This window comes from Festucalex cinctus, chromosome 9 (assembly GCF_051991245.1).
Source record: "Festucalex cinctus isolate MCC-2025b chromosome 9, RoL_Fcin_1.0, whole genome shotgun sequence".
NCBI classification, from domain to species: domain Eukaryota; kingdom Metazoa; phylum Chordata; class Actinopteri; order Syngnathiformes; family Syngnathidae; genus Festucalex; species Festucalex cinctus.
The window spans coordinates 5,411,987-5,435,792 of NC_135419.1; the positions used below are offsets into that span (position 1 = coordinate 5,411,987).

General features: G+C 38.9%; 1 protein-coding gene across 9 annotated transcripts in view; it reads right to left on the reverse strand.

The window, feature by feature from the left end:
• The window catches only part of LOC144026151 (teneurin-3), a 212,685-nt gene that overhangs the window by 126,352 nt on the left and 62,527 nt on the right, over positions 1 to 23,806 (reverse strand). Inside the window, exon 1 of one of the 9 annotated variants that reach the window (XM_077532722.1) lies at positions 21,194 to 21,451. The exons of the other annotated variants lie outside the window; for them this stretch is intronic. The gene's annotated coding sequence lies outside the window, so the exon portion shown is untranslated. Of the gene's footprint in view, positions 1 to 21,193; positions 21,452 to 23,806 lie in introns of those variants that run through there. 9 annotated transcript variants of the gene reach the window in all.

Below are 23,806 nucleotides of genomic sequence, written 5' to 3' on the forward strand. Positions count from 1 at the left end.
TATCAATATCAGTAACCAAAATATTATCTGATATTAGTCATACATTTACCGGTACTATGATTAATACCAAAGAATAGATTTAGAAAGTGGATGATAGATCCACATATCATTATTAAAAACTGTTGGTACTGAAATCGGTATCAATGATACTGTCCCTATAAATTATTGGTATCAGATAGAGACAAAATCTTGCAGTATCGCACACCACAAATTGAAAATTGTTGTGAGGATAAGTGGTACAGAAAAAGAATGGATGGATGAATTGGATGGATGGATGGATGGATGGATGGATGGATGGATGGATGGATGGATGGATGGATGGATGGATGGATGGATGGATGGTATTTGTTTCAACGATACTGCCAAACTTTTGAATATGAGTCAATGAATTTGGAATTTAAAGTTATTTGTTCACAAAAGATCAATACCGGCAACCTTTTGAAGATAAGTGACATGCATATGGCAGCAAATTAGCCAGTGACTAGCATGTTGAGTCAATGTAGCACAGTAACAGTGTAAATTTTCACTCTTTGCTTAAGCAGATGGATTTCAATGTGTGACAACATTCAACGAAACATGCAAATGAAAGTACTTTGTTCACAAATGCTCAATATTGCCATTATTGTAATTACAAGTGACAATGTTGTTTTTATTTTCCTTTCTTTTTGTCCTCAAGCTGCTGCTGCACCTCCACAGAAGTCCTCTGGTGCCCCCCAGTTGAGATGTGTGAGCTGTGATTTTTTTTGTAGTCTTCTGTGACTGTTGTTGTGCATTTGAGCACTGACTACAGATGTAGACTGCTACATTAGCGAGACGTAGCGTTTTAGGGGCTGCCCTCTCCATTTAGCCTCTTCCATGACTGCACTTGTACAGCATATACTCCGTGAGCATCACGCCACAGTGAACATCACTTCGCGCTCAAAGTCGAAACGTCGCAGCGTTTGCTCTCATGACTTAAACGGGAAGGCTGACAATGTAACACTGAGCTCACCTGAGCTTTTAATAACTAAGCATGCTCTAAGTTTCCTTTCTCAGCACAATGCACAGTTCATCCAACACGCACGGTACACGTCAGTATTGCTAGGGTAGGATGGCACTGAAGTACAAAAGATTTAGTCTGGCAGAAAAAGGTATTCAATCTACTAGATAAATTGCCTTTCGCGAGAGAGACAAATGGTGAGTTGATGTTGTGTACTGTATATTCAGAAAAAGAATTTGTTGACTTTTCGGATGTGCCAAACAAGGTAATCGATGACGCTGAAAGATTATGATTTTACAGTGTAACAAAAAGTGTCCTATCAAGTGACCTATGCCTTACCAAACAACATACCTTCCTACGTATCTATCTATATCTCCGACTGATTGACCAGTCTAACTACATCCTACAGATTTACCGACCGAACAAAACTAGCCTACCTCATACATTCCAAATGACCTACCTATCTACAAACACACCAAAATAGCTACTTGCCTACTTACTGTATCTTCCTGTCAAGCTACCTACATCCTCGCCCACCCACCAACCAACCAAAATATCCTACCTGCCAACTTACTTCCCTAATAACCTACTGACTGACTCATGGCCAACCTCTTACATAACTTCTGACTGACCAACGTTCTACCTTCCGAAAAATCGACCGACCTACCTAGTTACCACCTACGTACTGATCGACAGACTGATCGACCAACGTATCTACTTACCTCCTACAACAATCAACTGACCGACCTACACCTATGCCTTACCAAACAACATACCTTCCTACGTACCTATCTATATCTCCGACTGATTGACCAGCCTAACTACATTCTATAGATTTACCGACTGAACAAAACTAGCCTACCTCGTACATTCCAAATGACCTACCTATCTACAAACACACCAACATAGCTACTTGCCTACTTACTGTATCTTCCTGCCTACCTAAATACAGCCTCACCCACCCACCAACCAACCAAACTATCCTACCTCCCAACTTACTTCCTTACTAACCTACTGACTGACTGGCCAACCTCTTACATAACTTCTGACTGACCAACGTTCTAACTTCCGAAAAATCGACCGACCTACCTACGTACTGCTCGACTAACTGATCAACCAACCTATCTACTTACCTCCTACAACCAATCAACTGACCGACCTACACCTTACCTTGTTCCCGCTTCCCTATACCTACGTACCGCTTTACTGACTTACCTCCCAACCGACCTACCAACAGCCTCCTGACTGACTGAACTTATCTATCTACCGTCTTGTCTTCCAACAGACCTACAAACTGACCGACCTAATCACGTAAACAATAACTACCTAAATACCCACTCGCCTACCCTCGCCAGAGATGATGTTTAGAGTAGGTGAATCTCACCATGTTGCACATCCAGGTATATTTAATCACCATCACCATCAATCTGCCATGCTGGACAGTAACATTAACTCCTAGTGTCGGGGAAAAGAAAACAAAAAACAAAAAAAACAGTACGCAGCCTGAAATGTGTTTGTGTAAAAACAGTCTGGAGACAACCCCTTAGCAGCAGGCATGCGTACCGAACATGTCTCTAGCCCAAAAGACAGAGTCCGCCCTTCAGGTTGCCTCTAATCGCATTGGCTCAGCCCCCAATTAGATAACAGAGGCGCACACCTCCTCTGACAGACACGGGCGCTCACCAAATGTGAATGCAGGCTGGTCGGCGTTCACGCCCGGGTGACTCATTTCACACTGGAATACATCCATCAGAATTAGGATCATGAGAAGGCTGAGATGACTGACAACTGAGAAGCGAGCTAGAGAGAGAGGCAGCATATGGCCGAGCGTGAGCATCAATTGTCAGCAGCTGCCTGCACTAAGTTCCTCGGCCAGTATTAATATTGTATGAGAGCGCCGTGTGCACTATACGCTTGGATTAGACATGTTGATACAGCAGCGCCGCCACACTTGTGTCTGGGATCAGCTTTCAGCCGGAATGCACACAGGAATTCCAGCTGTTTGCGTACGCTTGCCTTATTATTATTCCCATGTCTTGTGGAATCTCCGGTTCACGGCCCCTCCTGCACAAGATAATGAGATCCAATACACGAAAACTCTGACTTTACAAGTCAGGTAAAGTAGTAATACCCACTTTTTATTGTAAGGTACAATAAAAAAAAACTATGTTAGAGGTCAAAATTTAGAGGTGATATGTCTGTGGCATTTACATGTGGTCTTGCCATCAAATTAAGTCAGTTTCTACCTTTATGTACTGAAATCAGAGCTTCCCGCATGCAATCGCCCTACTTACGTCCAAAAATCCAACTTGCATGCCTCCTACCTCCTCACCTACTATACCTATGGATTTTCTCACGGACCAACCTACTGATTTGCTCCAATCAAAGGGCAACCGATCTACCATCTTACCATACTACCTACCCACCTACTTAGCAACAATCAACCAACCTTCCAAGCTAAGTTCCAACCTTCCAAACTCTTCTCAATACCTCCCTGAGTCCTACCAAGAAATGTGCACACTACTATACCTACCTAACCTACCAGTCTACATATCTACCTACCTACTAACCTAAGTGCGTAAAAAACTGGCCAGTGATAGTGCCGTCCACATTATAAGAGGGAGGGAGTCTCATCATGTTGCACATCCAGGTACACTTAATCACCATCACCATCAATCTGCCATGCCGGACACAATCTGATTGCACAGCTAATCACACTAGGGCACTCTCAGGATGCACACACATGTGCGCGCACTGTCGCACACACACATGCACACACTGTTTACCATCAAATTATGCTAATCTCCGTTCATAATATTATCATTCTACTGGAGCGAGATATGCTACGCTTGATTTAAAAAATAAAAAAAAAGAAAGAAAAATGTCTACTAAAGCGCAGCGTGCAAATATACGTTAAAAAAAAGGCACAGTGAATTTTGACCTTGTCACAATGCTTATTCAAGGCTGTGTCAATATTGTAATCCCTGTGATTTAGTAAGAAACCATATGAGCGTCTACATATTCATATGCCTACCTATATTGACTAAGTGTCTTGTTTAGAAGAGCCAGGCCAAGCGCGAGGATGTCACAGAAATGCATACAGGAGATTCAGGGGATTAGATTTGTAGCGAGTCTAGAAGTATTATGATAAACACTTCAACCTCAGTTGCACCCAAAACTTACAGGAAAAAAAGCACAACACTGGGGACCAGGCCTACCGCAAATAATGATGTGGGTTTGTTTTTTTTAAATATTCTGTCATTTTGAATTTGATGCCTGCATTTGTAAAAACACCAACAACAATTAAGTTAATCAGTTTGAACATTTAAGTGAAAATAATTTGCAATCCATTGTCTTCTGTTTTTATGTATGTTTTACACAACTTCCCAACTTCAGTGGAATTGAGGTTTGTTCATCCTTAGCTGCATGACTACCTATGGACCAACATGTGGGGATTATTGCAACAAGTTGTAAGGAGTCCAAAATACTTCCAGGAATGGAATTCCAACCTGTAGCATCAGAAGTCAATAAGTACAATAGGACACATTTTTGCCAGTGCACAACAGATTCTCATTGTCAGGTGTTTAGTCAGATAAGGTCGGCCACCCGTGGGGATTAGCGTTGCACTTTTTTCATCAGCGTAATGTGTTAAAAACGTGTGGCGGATCGAGCAATTTAAATGCTAAGCCGTAAGAAGATTGGGGACCGGGTGGGCTAAACACATACAGATAAACAAATGAAGCAGGCTGTGAGGACTCGGGGCGAGGGGGGAAGCAAATACACAGTGACCCTCGGGTTGTCGTTTACGCCGGCTTGTAAAATGTCAAGGTCAGTAGTTGGGGAAGCGGGGTGAGCGTCAACCGCTTTGGTAAGCTGTGCAATTTGATACGGTATCACAAAGAGTGGCGTACTGTATGGAAGACCAACTAAAGAATCCACCTCTCTACCTACAGTACAACTTTCCTATCAACCATGGCCTTACCTACCTTGCACCAACTACTGATCAACCTACCTACTTGTCTACCTAGGGCAACCTACCTTCTACCAACCTGCTACCTACTAATCTAGATACCTACCTGCTTACTTACACATCACTATAACCTTTTGGGGGCCAGACAATCCATACATTTTTATGTTGGCGTCCCCTGAGATGGCTGACCCAACAATATGCTAGAGACTGAAGAGTAGGAGGGCAGTAGCCGCTCTGGTTCGACATGACACAGCCGCAGCTGCTCACGGTCGCCGGTCACGGACCGTTCGCGGAACCCGCAGCGGTGCTTGAATTATGAAGTGGCCTGGCTCACGCCAGGACGTGACATTACTCTTTGGGAGCGGCATAATGATCACAATCAATCTCTTCATTGTCGACACGCATTAGAGGGAAGATCTGGCGGGGGAGGGCGGCGGTGGGAGGCGGGCGGTGGGGTGTGATTGTGGGAGCAGTTTACCGAAGACCGTCGAGAGAGCCCTGTTCCGCCGTGGCGGTGCATTAATCACAGCGGCGGGATGCGTTCTGTGTCCAAGATGAAAGCTGTCTGAGTAAATACTTGAGCTAATAGAGATGACACTGTTGTTCCAAGCCAGACGGAGACTTGCAAGGTATAGCAGCACACTGGCAAACAGTTGGCCTGCTTATGAAGATGATGTAATGCTTTTACAAGTCGTTTACCATTGGAAATGTAGTTTCGTCACATAACCACTGAACCCAGAGGAGGAACCAAGCCTTTGCAATAGTGGTGATATAGCTCAGTTCATAAGGTAGGTTTTGTCAAAATACCCTAAGGATCAAGAACAGAGAATCAGCCTGGTTTCAAAGGGTGGTGCTGTCCATTGCTAACCCCGCCCCCTTCTATTAACACTACGACCGAAGCCTCTTAAAAACGAGTCCACTACCCTCCCAACTGAATTTAATGGAGCAGAGATTTTGACCCCTGCGATTAGGGGCAAAATCAGAAAGGCTTGCTAACGTTTTTCTATAGTCTTTGAAATTCAGTTAGATCACAGGCATAGCTGAGTCATTCGAGTGTGCATTGCTTCCAGTGTGTCTGCTAACTGCTATGTGCTTGAGTCAACTGAATCAACAGTTTCTGAGGTCTTGTGAGTCTTCTGACCGCTACATTTACTCTTTATTCACACAATTGAACTCAATCATCTGAGTCTGCAGCGTTTCCCAATAGTACGCTAACTTCAATCAGTGAACCAAACAGTCTGAAGAGTTTCCGGTTAGTCCACTAACTCAAGTCAGTCGCCTAAGGCAACTGAATCATCAGAGTTGTCAGTGTTTCTGGTTAGTCTGCTAACTTGAGTCAGCTGCTCGATTCAAGTGACATCTCAATCTGCAGAGTGGGACTGAACAATGAATCAAATTCAAGGCCACATCGCAATTTAGTATAACGCAATTTTCAAATTGTGAAGTCTGCAGTTTGAGGGAAAAAAAACAACAACTCATTACTGCTTCGAACCTAATTCATTTCAGTCAGTCAGTAGGCTCTTCTTTATATTATGCATATTTATTTATGTAATATGTATGGTGTCTACATAAAAGATCAAGTCATAGTGTTTAGTAAGTTACCAGCTCTAATTGAATTAGCTCAATCGGGCTGTTTTCCATATTAATTCATATGCCATTATTTTAGTTTCAGCAGATAAAACATTCAGGTATTATAAATCTAATTTGTAATACAGAGTTATTTATTGCTTGTGTTTGCTATTAAACCTGAATAAAATAATTGCATATTCGCAATTGCCAATTGCAATATTACGGTGAAAAAAAAAACTCCATAAGATCATCCTTCAGTGTCATTCAGTAGTGTCTCTGATTAGTCCGCTAACTCAAGTCTATCACCTAATTCTCTATAATCCTCTGACTTTGCAGCATTTCCTGTTAGTCCGCTGACTCAAGCTAGCCCCCAGGTTCAGTTGAGTTTCTGCAATCAGCTCCCTTGAATCAGAGAGCCTACTATATCTTGCCTTGGAGCCAGAAAAAAAAAAATGATATGATCTGGATTATCAGAGACCTTGCACTTGTGATTCCTGATTATGAAAATTCAACTATTCAGATAATTAGGTGCATGGTGGCATCAATGCCAATTGCTTCAACACAAAAGAGCCAGAAGCAGGACTCCTGCTTTGTTTGCAACTACTATTTTGAAATGGCTGCACAACTGTTTTCTTATTGTTCAACTGACCTTGCGTTCCAGTCGAAAAAGCACGACTGGCATTTTTAATCAACTGTGCAAATATGACCGACTGCACAGTACAGATCTGGCAGACTACAATATTCGATGGCTGTGATGATAGCCTGTCGGCCCAGATTAACAAATGTCAATGTTATTGACAAGACTTCTATTCTCTGACGTTTGAAAGAGGAAACAAAGAAACACAAAAGCAAGTTTTATATGTGGAGGCCATGTTGATATACCAGTGGCCTTTCGACAGTCATCAGCACGGCAGTGACGATCACACAATGACGTGCGATAACCCCCGTTGAAGGTTAATTTACGGATTTGTCCGTTCGCCGCCTTTGGCTCCACAACTCCCTACTCCATTTTAAAGCAAGTCACTTTTTTTTTTTAAACTCTAAAGCTGTTTGTTGGAGCTGATATCCTCTGCCGGCAGGAGAGCGGGAAAAAAGTGCCCATTATTTCACAATCAAGCAGGCTCGACAAAGAGTTCCAGAGATTGAGTCAGTCGTGGTGAATGTGCTTAAAACTATAATACCGCATCTGATATGCACCATAAAACATCTGGATGAAGGCCTCCTGACATGTGCAGCCTATGAATAGTAACACGAGGGTGGGGGGGTGAAGGGGACAACTCTGTGACACAATGATTTCATCCATTAACTCCATCAATCTGAGTTTGCTCAGTCACTTTCGGTTAGCGATGATGTGATAGCAGTCGTAGCCAAAGTAGCTGAAGAAGGAAACAGTGTTAGAGGTGAATCTCTTTCTTTAATAACGCTCCAATTAAGTGATAGGTCAAATGACCAGTTTATTGTGTTTAATCTAAAAATATATATATATTGATGCAACTCTTTCTTAATTTTCTATATTTTTTGGTTTCTTTTTTGGTTATTTTTTCTTTTTTTTCTTTTTCTTAATTTTTTGTTTCTTCTTCTGTTGAAAAGAAAATCCCATTTTTTGCTTGAATAATAATAATAATAATAATAATAATTATTATTATTATTATTATCATTATTGTTATTATTATTATTATTATTATTGTTATTATTATTATTATTATTATTATTATTATAGTTGTCTTTGTTGTTGTTGTTGTTAATAATAATAATAATAATAATAATAATAAGAAGAAGAAGAAGAAGAAGAAGAAGAAGAAGAAGAAGAATGCTTATTATTATTATTATTATTATTATTATTATTATTATTGTGTATTTATTTAATAAACAAATTACTGACCAGTCAAAAGTGTCGAAAATGGCTTGCTCTCTTTGATGATGCAATGTTAATGGTTGAACAAACATGCCATTTTTGGGGTCTACTGAAAAGTAACCACTTTGCAGGTACAAAAAAAAAAAAAAGAGACAGAAAACAAATTGACAGACAGACAGATGGATACAGGAGATAGATATAAAGTACCCAGTGTTATCAAATATAATGGTTGCTGTCCATGGAGGACTGATGCACTGGCATTTAGCGTCTCACTTAATAAGTCGGCATCATTTTTGAGAAATCCTTGGCCCCCATGTCCTGACCACCTTCGTTCCTACCATAATGGCGGCGGGAGGCAGCAGATGGGAACAGAGGCAAAGAGGAGCTTTTTATCCCTCAATAAAAGCCCACTTAAACAGATAGACACTCATCAGTGCTTTTTTCCTCTCCCATCCTAGAAGAACATGAGGGAATTCTGCAAAGAGGACGAGCATTCCGTCTAATTAAGGCCGCCTTTCATAAAAGCTTACCCCTTCCACGCCTTTTTTTTTCTTCTTCTTTTTTTTTTTTTTGTCTGCTTGTCGTCCATCACAGGTTGCTCAAAGGTGCCTTTTACAGTTATGATCTTATTCCTGCTAATGCTGGGGTTCTCAAACAAAACATGACATCTCAAAACCAGATGACAACCATTAGCAATCAATAGGATAGGAAAAAAAAAAGAATACAAAATCCACGAATAGGAAAATTCTCAAATACCGAATCACCAATGTAAGAGGGTACAACATAATTTATTACAAATCATTCTGGGAAGCCCCACGTTATGGCTTTTGGACTTTCTGGAAATTCTGTAGCTATTGTGAACCAGGCTCGATTTAGTCGGCATAACATAACATTAACATTTTGATGTGTAACTTGAAGCAGATACATAGGATGAGGACAAGAATGTTGCTCTCTTAAAACTGAAAGAAGAGGTTACGTGGGCACTTTTTGTTGTGAGCGCTGACGGGGTAAAGAGAATAAGTGCTCTGTCTGACTTTGAGATCCTCTTGAGTGGGGTATGATGGCGGGAGTTTGTGGTAGCTGAAGGATTACAGCGAGTGGCAGGGTATTCATTATTTAGATGTCAGTGGCTGGTACACGGAAAGGGCGGTTTATGTAAACCCCAAGACGATCTGACGTGTGTCACGACATCAGACCTATATTATCCTTTCTTATTTATAGCATTATGAATGGTAAGCGGTATCTATCTATCTATCTATCTATCTCTATCTATTTATCTATCTATCTATCTATCTATCTATCGAAAAAAATAAAATAAAATAAAATAAAAGTAAATAAATATAAGAAACAAAATTTAGAAATAATGTTGCTATTTTTTGTTAGGCTGAGAAATGTTGTCAATTAAATGCTCTAGTCCTATTTCTAAATTAAATGCACACAAAATACTATGTAACTTTATTCATCGACTTACACCGTTCTACACTGCAAAAACTAGGCTTAAAAAAGGTATTGCAATGAATAAAACAGTACATTAGTTAATTTAGAGCTTTTTTCAGCCGCTTTAGTACGTTTCTCCAATGGTGGGAGTACGATAAGTCACATATGTGCAAGTCATAATCATGTCGCAAGTTGTATTTTTGTGGATAACAATCAAGCAATAATAAATAAAAAAATAAATAAATACTTTTCTGCAATTGGCTGGCAACCAGTTCTGGGTGTACCCTGCATACCGCCCGAAGCCGGCTGGGATAGGCTCCAGCACCCTTGTGAGGATTAAGCGGCCAAGGAAATGGATGGATGAATATAATTTGAAATCAAACCAGAATACTTGTCATATGGCGCTCAAGTTTGCCAGGCAAGTCGCAAGTCATAAAATCAGCGGCTTGAGTCGACTTTTGTGATTTTAAATATTTAACCTGTGTTAAAATTGTAGTTATTGCAGTATATTTGTACTCTTGTTTGTTGAGCGCCACCAAGAGGCACCCTAAGGTATTAAGTCCAAGTCATGATTATGGTGCTGCTCTCAGCTCAAAATACAATAGCAAGTTATTTAGAACTAAAACAGCTAAATTTCACGCTTTCATACTGAAGATAAGCACCTCCTGTATTTGCCAAATGGAGATTCACGCATTAATCATGAACAAATTAACACAAAAATGCTTAACAACGCATTTAATCACATTAATTCCACAATCTGCTAGCGATGAATGATCTGACATGAGAAGGAATATTAAAGGTGCCATTGTGAATGACTTGTTCGCACAGTTCTGAGGTCAGGATTTCAAATCCAAGCTCCGATATTCCTGTGCGGAGTGAGCTTCTTCTTTGTTTGTTTCCTCTCCATATCTGCAGGACTCCACTATATGTAGGGGGCGAGGGAGACAGCCGGCCAGTGAATAGAGAAAAGCGATCGAAAGATATCGAGCTCTAGAATAACTGATGCACATTCAACTGCATTGGAAAAAATACATATAAACATATCAATATATGGCTCTAATTTCCAGATCTTGGAGTTGCAACAGATGAGAGTTGCCATTGCAAGCGATGCAATGCATGTGTGGCCCTTCGAAGACAATAATAATAATAATAATAAAAATCTATAACTCAAAATCCCATTATTACGATGATTGTATTGTATGCAATTGGCACTTCAATTTCATCAGCATGCAGAAATGCTCCAATTAATATGATATGATGTCTGTCGACGTTTGGCTGTCATTGTAATGTAGTAGGTACAGATATGTTGGCCAGTTAGGGTTACCAGGTGTAAAAAAAAAACAATAATTATTTGTATTTAATTCATGCATTTAAAAATCAATTTCGCGTCAAAGAGCCCACTCCTGTCTTATTTGCCACTTGTGTCTCTTCTGCCCTTGAGAGATAGTTCTCTCTTGAAGGAAATGATTACATGTGGTCACCTGATGATCCATGAAGATCCATCCATCTACCGTGTTAGCTGAACCACACGCACGCGGGCAAATGGGAGGACGCTGCGGCTGATATTTATGGGTCGCCGTGACCTGCGGGCCCAGTGTTTCGGGCACGTGCTGCGCTCTGTGAAAATGTGGTTAAAGGTTAAATCCAGAAAACGTGGACTCCATTTTCTTGTCGGCACAACTCAGTAGGATAGAAATGTATCGACCGACGCGCGGACATTTTTCCCCTTTCTTTGGATGTTGTAGTCATACACAAGCAGAGAGATATTGATTTAAAAGCTTTAAAGAAAACATTATTTTCCACTAATTAGGAACAAGGATTGGGATTTTTAGGGGGGGTAACTATCATGTCAACACCAAAAGCAGTATTATTGGACAACATTGTTGGCGATGAAGATGGAGTTGCCCTCATTTGCGCTACTATACATATTTTAAGAATTGCTGTCTAGTGATTGGAATGAGGCTAATCACTAATCTCATGCACAACCCACAAATTTTAGTACTCTCTGACTGGCCTAGATGTATGAAATCTGTGTTGACTTGTTGGACGGACACTTCGAAAGTCGAAAGTCATGTGATGCCAAAATAAGTTGATGTAAAAGGCTTAAAAACATTGATGTGGAGTAGTTAAATTGAAAAAAAGTTGACTAATATGTTCTGGGAAATGTTTTGCTCATTGGATTATTCAGAAGAACTCTTATCGACTGGTGGTTTCAAAATAAAATAAAACATTTCATTGGAATACAAAAATGCATTTTTAGCCATTTTGAAATAATTATTACTGTCATGACTCAGGTCATGCAGGGGTAATGTTTGGGGCTTGATTCATTTCTGGGGTCACGCCAGGGTTAAGTTTGAATTCATGACCGGGAGGTCAAGTGTCTGTTTTGAACTGATGTAACCATCATCTGGTTTCAACTGGAAAGATGCTATGTGATGTTATGTGATGTCAGGACCTTTGTAATGTCAATCGTTACTCCTTTAGGTGATGTCGGGACCTATGTGATGTCAATCTTTAATCCTTTACTTTGTGACAACCAATCAGATCGACTCGCTGTCTGTTGTAGCGTTCTGAGAAGTGTTTGTGTTTGCCGGATTATTGCTTTCTGTTCCTCTGTGCAACTCTCTTTGTTTCTCATCTAGTAAAGTTTGTTTCACGCCTCTCGATGTGAATAAGTAGTTAAAATCTTAATTTGTGCCTGCACTTTGGGATCCAATCCACAGCACATAACAATTACTTTTGTCAGTTTAAATTTACATTAGTGATATTTGTCAGATATTTAGTGATTTACTGTAAAATATGAAAACACAACAAAAATAACCAAACTTTGGCTTAGACGTAAACTTCAGACTATTTTGAAAAGCCTTTTTAAAATGATCTTGCAAAAAGATTTGTATTTGACCACAAAATAAAACTATTCCTGTTTTCACTAGTTTTCTTTCTTTCTTTTTTTTTTCTTTTTTAAAATTTAAGTATCTCAGTATTTGTGTCAGTTCCAAGTTATTTCAGTGACCATCAAAGCAACTTCAATGGGCCAGTGCTAGCTTCTAAATACAATGTCTGATTTTTGTATGATAGCCTACTAAATTCCTGCTTAGGACGAGCTTTACTGCATCTTTGCCCCACGACATGCCCCTAAAAATGATCGTTTAACTAGCTAAAGTCTGATTTCATGATTTCACTATATTACATTCATATCGCTAAAATAAAATTAATTAGGTTTTTGGAGTGCACATAAGTGTGAAATTACCCACAGAGTGACGACATCGAGGAAACAGTCACTTTTTTTTTCTCTCTCTCTCGTTTTTCCTTTTTTATCCAAAATTTTCAATTAATGCTCTGTCGAGTCAAATTGCACATATACAAGGAAGAGTCGCACCTGAAAGCCTCAATTGTCTTTTCAGGGGAAAAGTAATTAAAATCTGATTTGCAGTCATAACAGAGAGCGAGGATGATGAAAGGTCTTTATAATGAGATAGAAATATGAAATATACTTCAATTAAAGAGAGCGATGTTAGGAATGAACAGAATGGGACAGGCTCTAACGTCATTAAAAGCGAGAATTACACTTCTCACCCTGAAACCATTCAGCGTTATTCAATCTGAAGGCAGCTTTTTCCTCCACAAGTGTCTTTTTTTTTTACATTTTGAAATAGAAACTTCACAGGCCAATGCACTCAAATTGGCGGATTATCGTTCTAGATTTATTATGGATTCATGGGTAGTTTGTGTGTCCAAGTTTGACCTTTTTATTAGTCTTGCCAGAATAAATCAACTATTTGGAGACCTCAACATTTCAAAAAAAAAACTTGCTCATTATTGCAAGCAAATATATACTAGTGAAGATTGTATGTGTATTCACTTTCGCTCTGCATCAACTATAGAAAGTAAAAAAAATAAAAATACACTAGTTTAACAGATTGACTTGAAATTGGATGAACATGTCTATCATATCAGGATGCAAGAAAAAGTCTCAAGCAGCAATGCATGAAATACAACAAGAAATCAGCCGTGTTAAGTCAAAGCTGATATATTTGACAAAATCCAGGGCTCGTATTTTTCTTATTAGGGAATTCATCCAAATGCCCCAATCGGAAAGAAAGTATCCTAGACAGTTGTATAATTGCGATTAATGTGGGCAATTAATGTGGGCGGAACATAACATCAAAGTTTGATGATCGTTTTGAGGATTTGCCAGGAAAATGGGAGCACGAGGGCCTCGTTTATTGCTGCTTCAATTGGAATTGTTTTCTTTTTGATAGCTGTGTGTTCGCAATTAGTTACTTCAGTGACCATTGTGTTTTTTTTCTTTAAAGGGGAAGTAAACCCAAAGATTTTCTTTACAATAATATGTTGTATGTGCCTATACTGCTCAGAGCCATCTGAGATAGGCTCCAGCACCCCCCGCGACCCTTTGAGGAATAAGCGGTCAAGAAAATGGATGTTGTATGTGCCCTAGGAATTGTGATTAACATTATGTTTGTGGAAAATGAGCAGCAAAATCCATCCATTTTTATCCACTTCACGTGGCGGCCATTTTGCCTTTTGTTGTTGAGTGAAAATGACATCACAGTTGCTCAGGGCTCAGATTATGAACAATAACAGCTCAGCTTCAAAAAACAAATGAGCTATGATTGGTTGTTACCCGATTAGCCCGCTATGTTTAGCCGGGGACACTACCGCAGCATTATTTTCAAAATTAAATCATATTTTAATACATATAAATATCACCAAGTGCTTTTTTGGATTATTTGTTTATTTTTGAGGTGGGAGGTTGGAACAGATTAATAACATTTCCGTCCTTTTCAATGGGAAAGATCATCTCAGTTATGAGTGTGGTCAAGGAAAACAATTATCTTTTAACGATGACGGAAATGTAAATCTTAAATCATCATTGAATAGGAAATTTTTCACTACATGCAGCTGGGCTATGTCATACTGTACTTAAATGTGTTCAGGGTACAATGAAATCTCCAGATTATAAAGGCAAATTCATGAGTGGACCAGCCAAAGATTTAAAAAAAAAAAAAAAAAACACCACGACACAGAAGTTCAACCTCCCACTGGGTTCCATATGCATCATAATGAGCAGCTGGGAAGGCAAGCAAAAGATACCAATCTGGGAACAAGACTGGAATTTCAGGAACGCCAACTGTCTGATAATAATAATTGCATTCAGTGATACCTTACCACACTTGACTCTACCCACAGTATTGCAGTGTACACACCTCTGATCAAAGCCCGCCTGCGTTGCCCGCTCGCTAATTCGTATTAATGTGCCGCATGGATAGTCTCTTTGATAACAGCGGGCCTCGGATCGCGCTCCAAAATAAATAGCTTGGATAACCCCGCTAACATCTTCCTCGCCGTGTTGATGGCTTTTTTTCTTTTGCAAAGTAACTTAACTGAAAACATGTGGCTCGGAATTTGAACATGATTCTTTTTTATACACTCCACTGAGCGACGTGGATAGAATATCAAAAGGATATGACTTTGACGTGTCAAACGTTTGCTGTAACTTGACCTTGTACAAAAAAAAAAATACATAATAGAAATAATCCAGAAAGTAAAAAGTAGTCCCATCATGACCACATTGTTTCATATATGTGAAAGCGTTAGATCATTTAAAATCCACCCATCTCACCAGTTATTTATGAAAATTGCCAGTTTGCACAATGGAAATAAACTGAGCAACGAGAAATAATCCACACAGTTACAGAAAGCACACAACTCTTTGCCACACATATGTTTCATGTGTCTAATGATTATGCAATGCTCCTCGTCAGTTAATCATGATAACCTTGCACAATGGAAATAAACGCTAACAACGTGAAATATACTGTCAAATGTGTCCACTGTACATAAAACGTACACATGGTATACAGCAGGAATAATTGACCACAAAATAGCCCACAGCACACTTTCTTACGTATGTCATATGATTATATGATCACTCCTTTTGCCAGATGATAAAGTTAAATACTACCTTGCTTGCACTATAGTAATTAAACAGAATGACTCGAAATAATCCACAGAGTCCAAATGGCTGCTCAGTTATGCACAGGCGTATACGCAATGAACGTGTAATATGGGTAATGCAATGGCTCCTCTCACTAGTTACTCATGTTCACCACCACCTTGCAAAATAGAAATAAACACAACAACTAGAAGTAATCTACAATGGAATAATCACAATTATTCATATCCACTCTCTTGCACAATGGAAATAAACACAACCACTAGTTATAAGGTAATGGTCCATTCAAAAAGAGGTGTCTAAAATTATAGTGACATCCCATCAGCCCTTTATGTCTCTCACATCGACGACGTGATTGCAACGGTGCCGAATGTCACAGCGAACCTCGTCGAGTGCGTCGGAGAGCAGACCGGTACTCGGCAATGCATTGTTTCGCTCACTCTCGCTCTCTCTCCTGTGCGCAGCAACCTAATTTTTCAATGTAATTACAAGTGACACATATAAAGACGGCTGAATCGCAACAGACCAACACACCCCCCTTCTCCAACTGTACACTGCAGATGCAGCCAACACGGCAAAAAAATGCTTTGCAAGCTGTATCACAGTCGAGATAGAACAGTATTCAAAGTATTGAGTATTGAGTATATATATATATATATATATATATATATATATATATATATATATATATATATATATATATATATATATATATATATATATAAATAAATGCAACTTTATTTAAATACAAAAATAATTATCAACAATTCTTAAAAATATAAAAATTAATAACAATACAGTGTAATAAAATGAAATGTATTTAGCCAATAAAAGTGTACAATAATAGGTATGTTAAATACTACTACTACTACTACTACTACTACTAATAATAATAATAATAATAATAATAGTAATAATTTGTATAAAATAAATATTAATTATAAAATATACTGTAGGTAAATTAAGTCAAACTGAACAAAATAATAATGACAATAATAATGATAATGCATGTAAAAATAATATATATAAATATTATTTATACTAAGAATACTAGAATAGACATAATAAAATAAAATAATATTACATCAATTAAAAAAATAAAACAAAGACTGACAAAGAAATTCAATAAATACAATTTGGGGAAATAACAAAAACATATACACACATTATCTGTCCCGGTGCTGCTTAACCTCATTAAATACACAGGCGTGCTGGAGCCCCTCCCAGCTGATTTAAGGTGGGGTGCACCCTGCACTGCAGGTTGCCAGCCAATCACGGGGCAATATACAAACAACCATTCACAATCACCATCACAATCACTCCTACGGTCAATTTTGATTCTTAAATTAGCCTGCCATGCATGATTTTGGAATTTGGGAGGAAAGGAAAAAAAAAATCCACATTGGCACGGACAGAACTTGGAAACTTCACATCAGAGGAGTATGTACAGATCAGACACATTGAATGCAGTATTCAACCTTGAGTATAACAGCTGCTGTTAGACATAAAACAAATAACACATTATTATAAACACACAATTGTCTTTTGTTGCCTGGAACATACATTAAAAACATACAGTGGGTAAGAAGCCACATGCTGCTTCACCGAGTCCATATTATAGGAAAAAACAAGAACAGAAATTCCTGCAATTGACTACTGCACTATTGTCCAAAATAGTGTCTTGCCACTTGCAAGATAATGAGAATATTCATCTTCCTCATCACGCTCTTAACTGAAAGGCCTGAAACTGAAAAGTCTGATCTTTAAAAAATGCATTTAAATGCACATCTTTTCTATGTTTTCACTTGGTTAGTTGAACTGAAAATTACATTATTTGGAGCGTTTTGGTACGAAACGTCACTATTTACAATCTACTCCATTTACACTGGCCAACACTCAGCACGCACCAATTACTCTTTGTCTTGGTGGCCATTGGTGTGCTAAGCACTTCAATCCGTCTCTGTCTGGCAGGCGCATGACGTCAATGCCACACCATTCGTCAAAGTCTACTGAAAAAGCAACACCTCGACTGGCTTGTTTGCATGCATTAGCCACCGATGCTATGTTAAGTATGGAGCACGGAGGCTACAACAATATGGCTAAGGCAATAAAAGCTTCACAATTTTGTACCTGATTCTAATTGGTCGAATGGTCAAGTTCCCTAATAGGAGTTTGAATTGGCCTTCAAACCAAAATGGCTGACGTCGTAATCAATTTCCTGGCATGGGTCACTGAGACGACTATGTTATGATAGATTTGTCCACTAAAGTTTGCGTTGATTTGTGAAACTGGTGTCTGGAAATTGTGAAAATTGGTGTTTGGTATGTCGAGGGCCGCAAAAAAAGGCAAGAGCAAAACAAACATTAACATTAACAAACATATTCTTGGTAATGTGCCTTGAGAAATCATTCATACCTCTTGACCTTTTTCACATTTTGTGACCTTGCAACTAGGACTGGGAATCTTTGACTGTCTCACAATTCGATTTGATTCCGATTTTTGGGTCTACGATTCGATTGAGAATCGATTTTCGATTCAAACTTATTTAATCGACAAATCATTTCTGCTTCAATTTACAGATATGCACAACATTGTCGTGATCTACTCCAGTCGGCTTTGCAAGACAAAATGACAAATAGAGACATTCAAGTGTCTTTTTTTCTTTTGTTTAAACATTTATTAATTTTGTATTGTAAGTGCCTTTTTCCACAAAAACAGCATTTGGGCTACAACTGCCTTTTCCCCTTCTTCTTCATTTCTAATTTAAATAAAGTCAATTTTTGGATATTAATATCGATTCGATTCGATTCATAAATGAGAATCTCGATTCTTTTATGAATTGATTTTTTGGCACACCCCTACTTGCAATCATAAACTTGAATGTGTTTCGTTGAGTTTTTGTGTGATCGACCAACATAAAGTAGCACATTGTGAAGTGGAACTAAAATGATAAATGCAACATGTTCTGTCAATCTGTGAAGGTGTCAGTGGTTTTGTCAGAGAACACTAGTGAGCAACATCATCATGCAGAACAAGTAAATAAGCAGACAAGTCGGGGATAAAGTTATGGAGAAGTTTAAAGCATGGTTAAATTATCCGATGATTTAAAAAGTATTATACAACTGCAAACCTATCAAGACCCCACCTAAACTGAAAGAGCGACCAATGAGAGCATTGGTCAGAGAAGACGCCAAGAGGCCCATGGACACGCTGGAGAAAGTGCAGAAATCCACGACTCAGGTGTCAGAATGGGACAACTACTCGACAAATCGGGCCTTTATGGAAGAGTGGCGAGAAGAAAGGACTTGTTAAGAAAAAAAAAAAGGCATAAGAAGCTATGGTGCCATGTAGGGGACACTGCAAATGTGGAAGATGCTTTGGTCTGATGAGACCAAACTTTTTTTTTTTTTTTAGCAAAATTCAAAGCGCTCTGTGTGACGGAAAACTATCACTGCTCATCACCCTGAACACACCATCCCCACTGTGAAACATGATGGCGACATCATTATGCTCTGGGGTTGCTTTTCTTCAACAGCAGGGAAAGCTGGTCAGAGTTGATGGAATGATGGTCAATACAGGTCAACCCTGGCAGGAAATCTGTTGGAGGCTGCAAAAAGACTTGGGATTGGGAAGAAGATTCATCTTTCAGCAAGACAATGACCCGAAACAAGCCGGGGCTACAATGGAATGGTTTGAAATCAGATGATATTTACGTGTTAGAATGCCCCAGTCAGAGGGGAGACCTAAATCCCATTGAGCATCTGTGACAAGACTTGAAAATTGCTGTTCACAGATGGTCTCCACCCAATCTGGCTGAGCTTGTGTTCTTATGCAAAGAAGAATGGGCAAATTTTTCAGTGTGTAGATGTGCAAGGCTGGTAGAGACGTACACCAAAAGATGTTCTGTGCAGCCAACGCTGGCACAAAATAAACATTTTCACTTCTCTTCATAGTGTGTAATGTTGCTTACCAGGACACTTTGACCTCCAATTACCTCATTGGTGGAGGTAACTGGTATGGAGCAGAATCAAGCATAGACATCCGCCCAAGGCTGAACAATCCCACTTTGCGATCCACAAAACAAATGGTCAAAATATGTTCATATTGGTAAATACTGCCTACAAGTACACTCACAAGCAAACAAATACATTGCATCCTTGGTGGAGGTAACTAGTATGGTCAAAGTTGACATTAACCAAGGCCAACATTCCAAACCCACATAAAAACACATTACAATCAGTTTATTGGGTTTAATGATGATTAACAAAACACAAACAAACACATTGCTTTCTTGGTTGAGGTAACTTATACGACGGTCAATCAGAGGCCTCCACCAAGGCCAAAACAGTCAACATTTTGAAATCTACCACGAAAAAAAAAAAAATAAATCATAAATAATAATATGTTCAAAACTGGTCACCAGGACACTCACAAACAAACACACAAACTGTTTTGTCGAGAGGCGTGGAACAAACTTGACTAGACAACAAACAACGAGAGTTGCACAGGGGAACAAAGGTTATAATCCTACAAAAACACAAACTTGTCAGACAGCTTATATAATTAGTGAATCGATCTGATTGGTTCTAGCTAGACATGCGAGTAACAGGACTGACATGGAATTATCTGATTGGCTGTTGACTAGATAAAGAGATTATGGATTCCTGACATCACATAGCTTCTGACATCACAGTTTAAACTAAATGCTGATTACATCAGTTCAAAACAGACACTTGACCTCACGGTCATGACCCAAACATAACCCTTGCATGACCCTAGTCATAACAGTAAGCATAACTCTTACATGACCCTAGTCACAACAGAAAGCATAACCCTTGCATGACCCAGTCATGACACAAACAAACAAATGTATTTCTTCCTTGGTGGATGTCACCCTGTATTTGAACAAGCATAAACCTCCGCCAAGGTCACACAATTTAAATTTTTTAATGCACCAACAAAAATAATCTATATTGGTTACAGTGTTTGGGAAAACACTCACAAACAATCCATACTTCCTTGTTAGTAGCATCACCAGGCTCAGACCTCCGCCAAGGCTCAAACAATTGGACCAGCACCACAATTGCACTCCCATAACCCTTTTGATCCAACTTGCATGCTCATTGGCTAAATCCCACACAATCCTGCCAACAATCAAACCAGATGACAGCGTGACCCTCCTTGGTGGAGGTAACACCATCAGTGAGTGCACATGGGGAGACACAACAAACAGTCTGCAGTCTCAGTGTGGGCCCCCCCATCTAAAACACACACACACATGCACACGCACACACACATTACAATGCATAAATTGCATGTATTGTCCATGCCGTACACTACAGCAGCCGCAATGCAAATTTGAATATGATGCTCCTGACAGGCAAGCTATAACAAAGAAGTTGTTACCTCGTGAGCAGATTCCCTGACTGGAGACTGAAAGCTGCACTTGTTAGGCGGCGTTGCAGCTCTGCATCGCCTGCCAGCCAGCCAGCAGCACTCCCCGATCCAACCCTTCCTCCTCCTCTTCTCCTTTTTATCTTCCGACCATGCTGGAAGCTCACCCCCCCACCCCGTCCCCCTCAAAAGGATGGATGCAGCCGGTGTCGGTGCGGGAAGTCGCACGGGGTGTCGCGGTAGTTAGTAGCCGAGTCGCTGTCTGCCGCACTCTCTCCACCACTACCAGCCTCCTCCTTCCTCCTCTTCTTGCTCTCTTTTAACTCACCCTCTCATGGGCTAACCCCCCCATACCGCTCCCCCTCCCCGCTATCATCACCACCCACAACACCCCTCCTCCGCCTCGTAGACGGGAGTGTTTTTGCACCACTCTATCACGGATCGCGTTACGCCGTCTGGCTGGGTGAAACATCCAGACAAAAAAAAAAAAAGGAGGAACTTGACGCATGGTAAATCAAAAGGTAAGGATGCTCTAAAACGTGAGCAACTTGTTTTAATTACATGAACTGGTTTCAACCGAGAGCCCTAAAAGTCAGATTTGGCACATGGTAAACCCAAAAGAGCTGTTAAGATTCTGCCTTTGTAAAATGTAATGATGATCACTTTGGAGCCAATATTTAGTCAACCTCTAAATGCCCTCAATTTGAATATTTTGAACCAAAACGAAAGCAACAAAAAGGGAGATTTGATACATGATAATCACTCAAGACCCTTTAGAAATAATATATCAATGCATACTTAGTAGGGGTGTTAAAAAAAAAATCGATTCGGCGATATATCGCGATACTACATCGCGCGATTCTCGAATCGATTCAATAAAAAAAAAATCGATTTTTATTTTTTATTTTTATTTTTTAAGAGCTCAGAATTGTTCATTCAGTAGTCTTACCGATTCAACGTCTTATCATCATTGCCTTTTTTTTTGTGTGTGTGTGTGTGTGTGAATCGATTTTTAAACTTCCATTTTTAATGGAAAAATATTCAACAAAACGTCTGACTTCGGGTTAGGATTCACACCTTGAGCATGGAAGAATGTTATATGAACGGAACATTAAGCCTTAATATTTTATTTTAATGCTGTTCAAACATGAAACAGATTACAACCTCTATAAGACTGAAATTTCAGATAAATAAATAATACATTTTCATATAAATCTTACACTCTACAAGCTTACTGATTAGTATTTTCTAAATTTGAATGAAAAAAAATCGCAACAATCGACTTGTAAATTCGTATCGGGATTAATCGGTATCGAATCGAATCGTGACCTGTGAATCGTGATACGAATCGAATCGTCAGGTACTAGGCAATTCACACCCCTAATACTTAGGTATTAAATTCTCAAAGGCCCATCTTTCAATTATTCACCCTTGAGGTAAGGCCACAAAAACAGACAAAATAATAATGATACAACCATAGCAAAATGTGTTCATGTTTTAATTACATGGATTTGTTTCAATGCAGAGCTAAAAATGTCAGATTTGGTATATGCTAAACCCAAAAGAGCTGTGCCAAAGAGTCTGCCATTACAAAGAGAATACAGTGGAGCCCCACACATGTGCTGTTAGGCACCCATTGATCCACATGTTTTTTTTTCCAATATATACATTTTAACATTTAAAAAATATTTTGGAACGCCCATTTGGTGTCTCTCCTTTTTTTTTTTTTTTTTTTTTTTCAATAATTATTTTCTGTGCAAAAATGTCAATTATACAGTACATGGTATTTCAATGTCAGTCAGCCTGGTCCCTATAGACCACAAATAGCTGGGGTCCACCATAAACCTCATGGAACTAAAGCCACAAAAATTTGGATTTCACACATGGTAAATGTTCAGGAGCTGTGTCAAAAATTAATCTCTGCTGTCAATGTTTAGACCTGTAAATAAAACCAGAAAAAAATGAAGAAAAAGTAGTAGGAGTATTTATGTTATTCTCATGTTCCACATTATCAAGAATTTGGTTTAATTATCAGCGACTAAAAAAAAAATAATTAGATATAAATTAAACAAAAATGTTTAATTTCAATTAAAGGTGTTTAATGTTAAAAGAATACACATATAATTTAATTAATTTATATTTTTGTATTTAATTTTAAAAATATTTTATTTAAATTTTATTCTAATACAACAATACATGACAAATCTAATTAAAAATGATTGCTAATGTAATTGAAATTTTAATAAACAAATATTGACCAAAAAAATACTGTAGCCATTTAATGTAGAATTGAAATTGTGGATAATTACCTGCATGAGACTGCATACTGTTACCTAGGATAATTTAGTTGTACAGTACTTTAAATAAATAATATTTTGTGTGAATTACAATCTTAATATTTTACTCAATCTGCATTCCTGTGCTTGCACGCAATGAAAGAGCAGAGGGTCAGATCGTATGCGATTTTCCCAACACAATGACAAAAAAAGCGGGGACTCAATCAAACGATTACACTGATGCTATTATTAGATAGCGGCGTATCCGTGTTTGTCCCTCTCGACAACACCTGAGATGTTGCTGATTCCAATTCTTCTGGGAATAATGAATGGCCTCATTACAATTCCC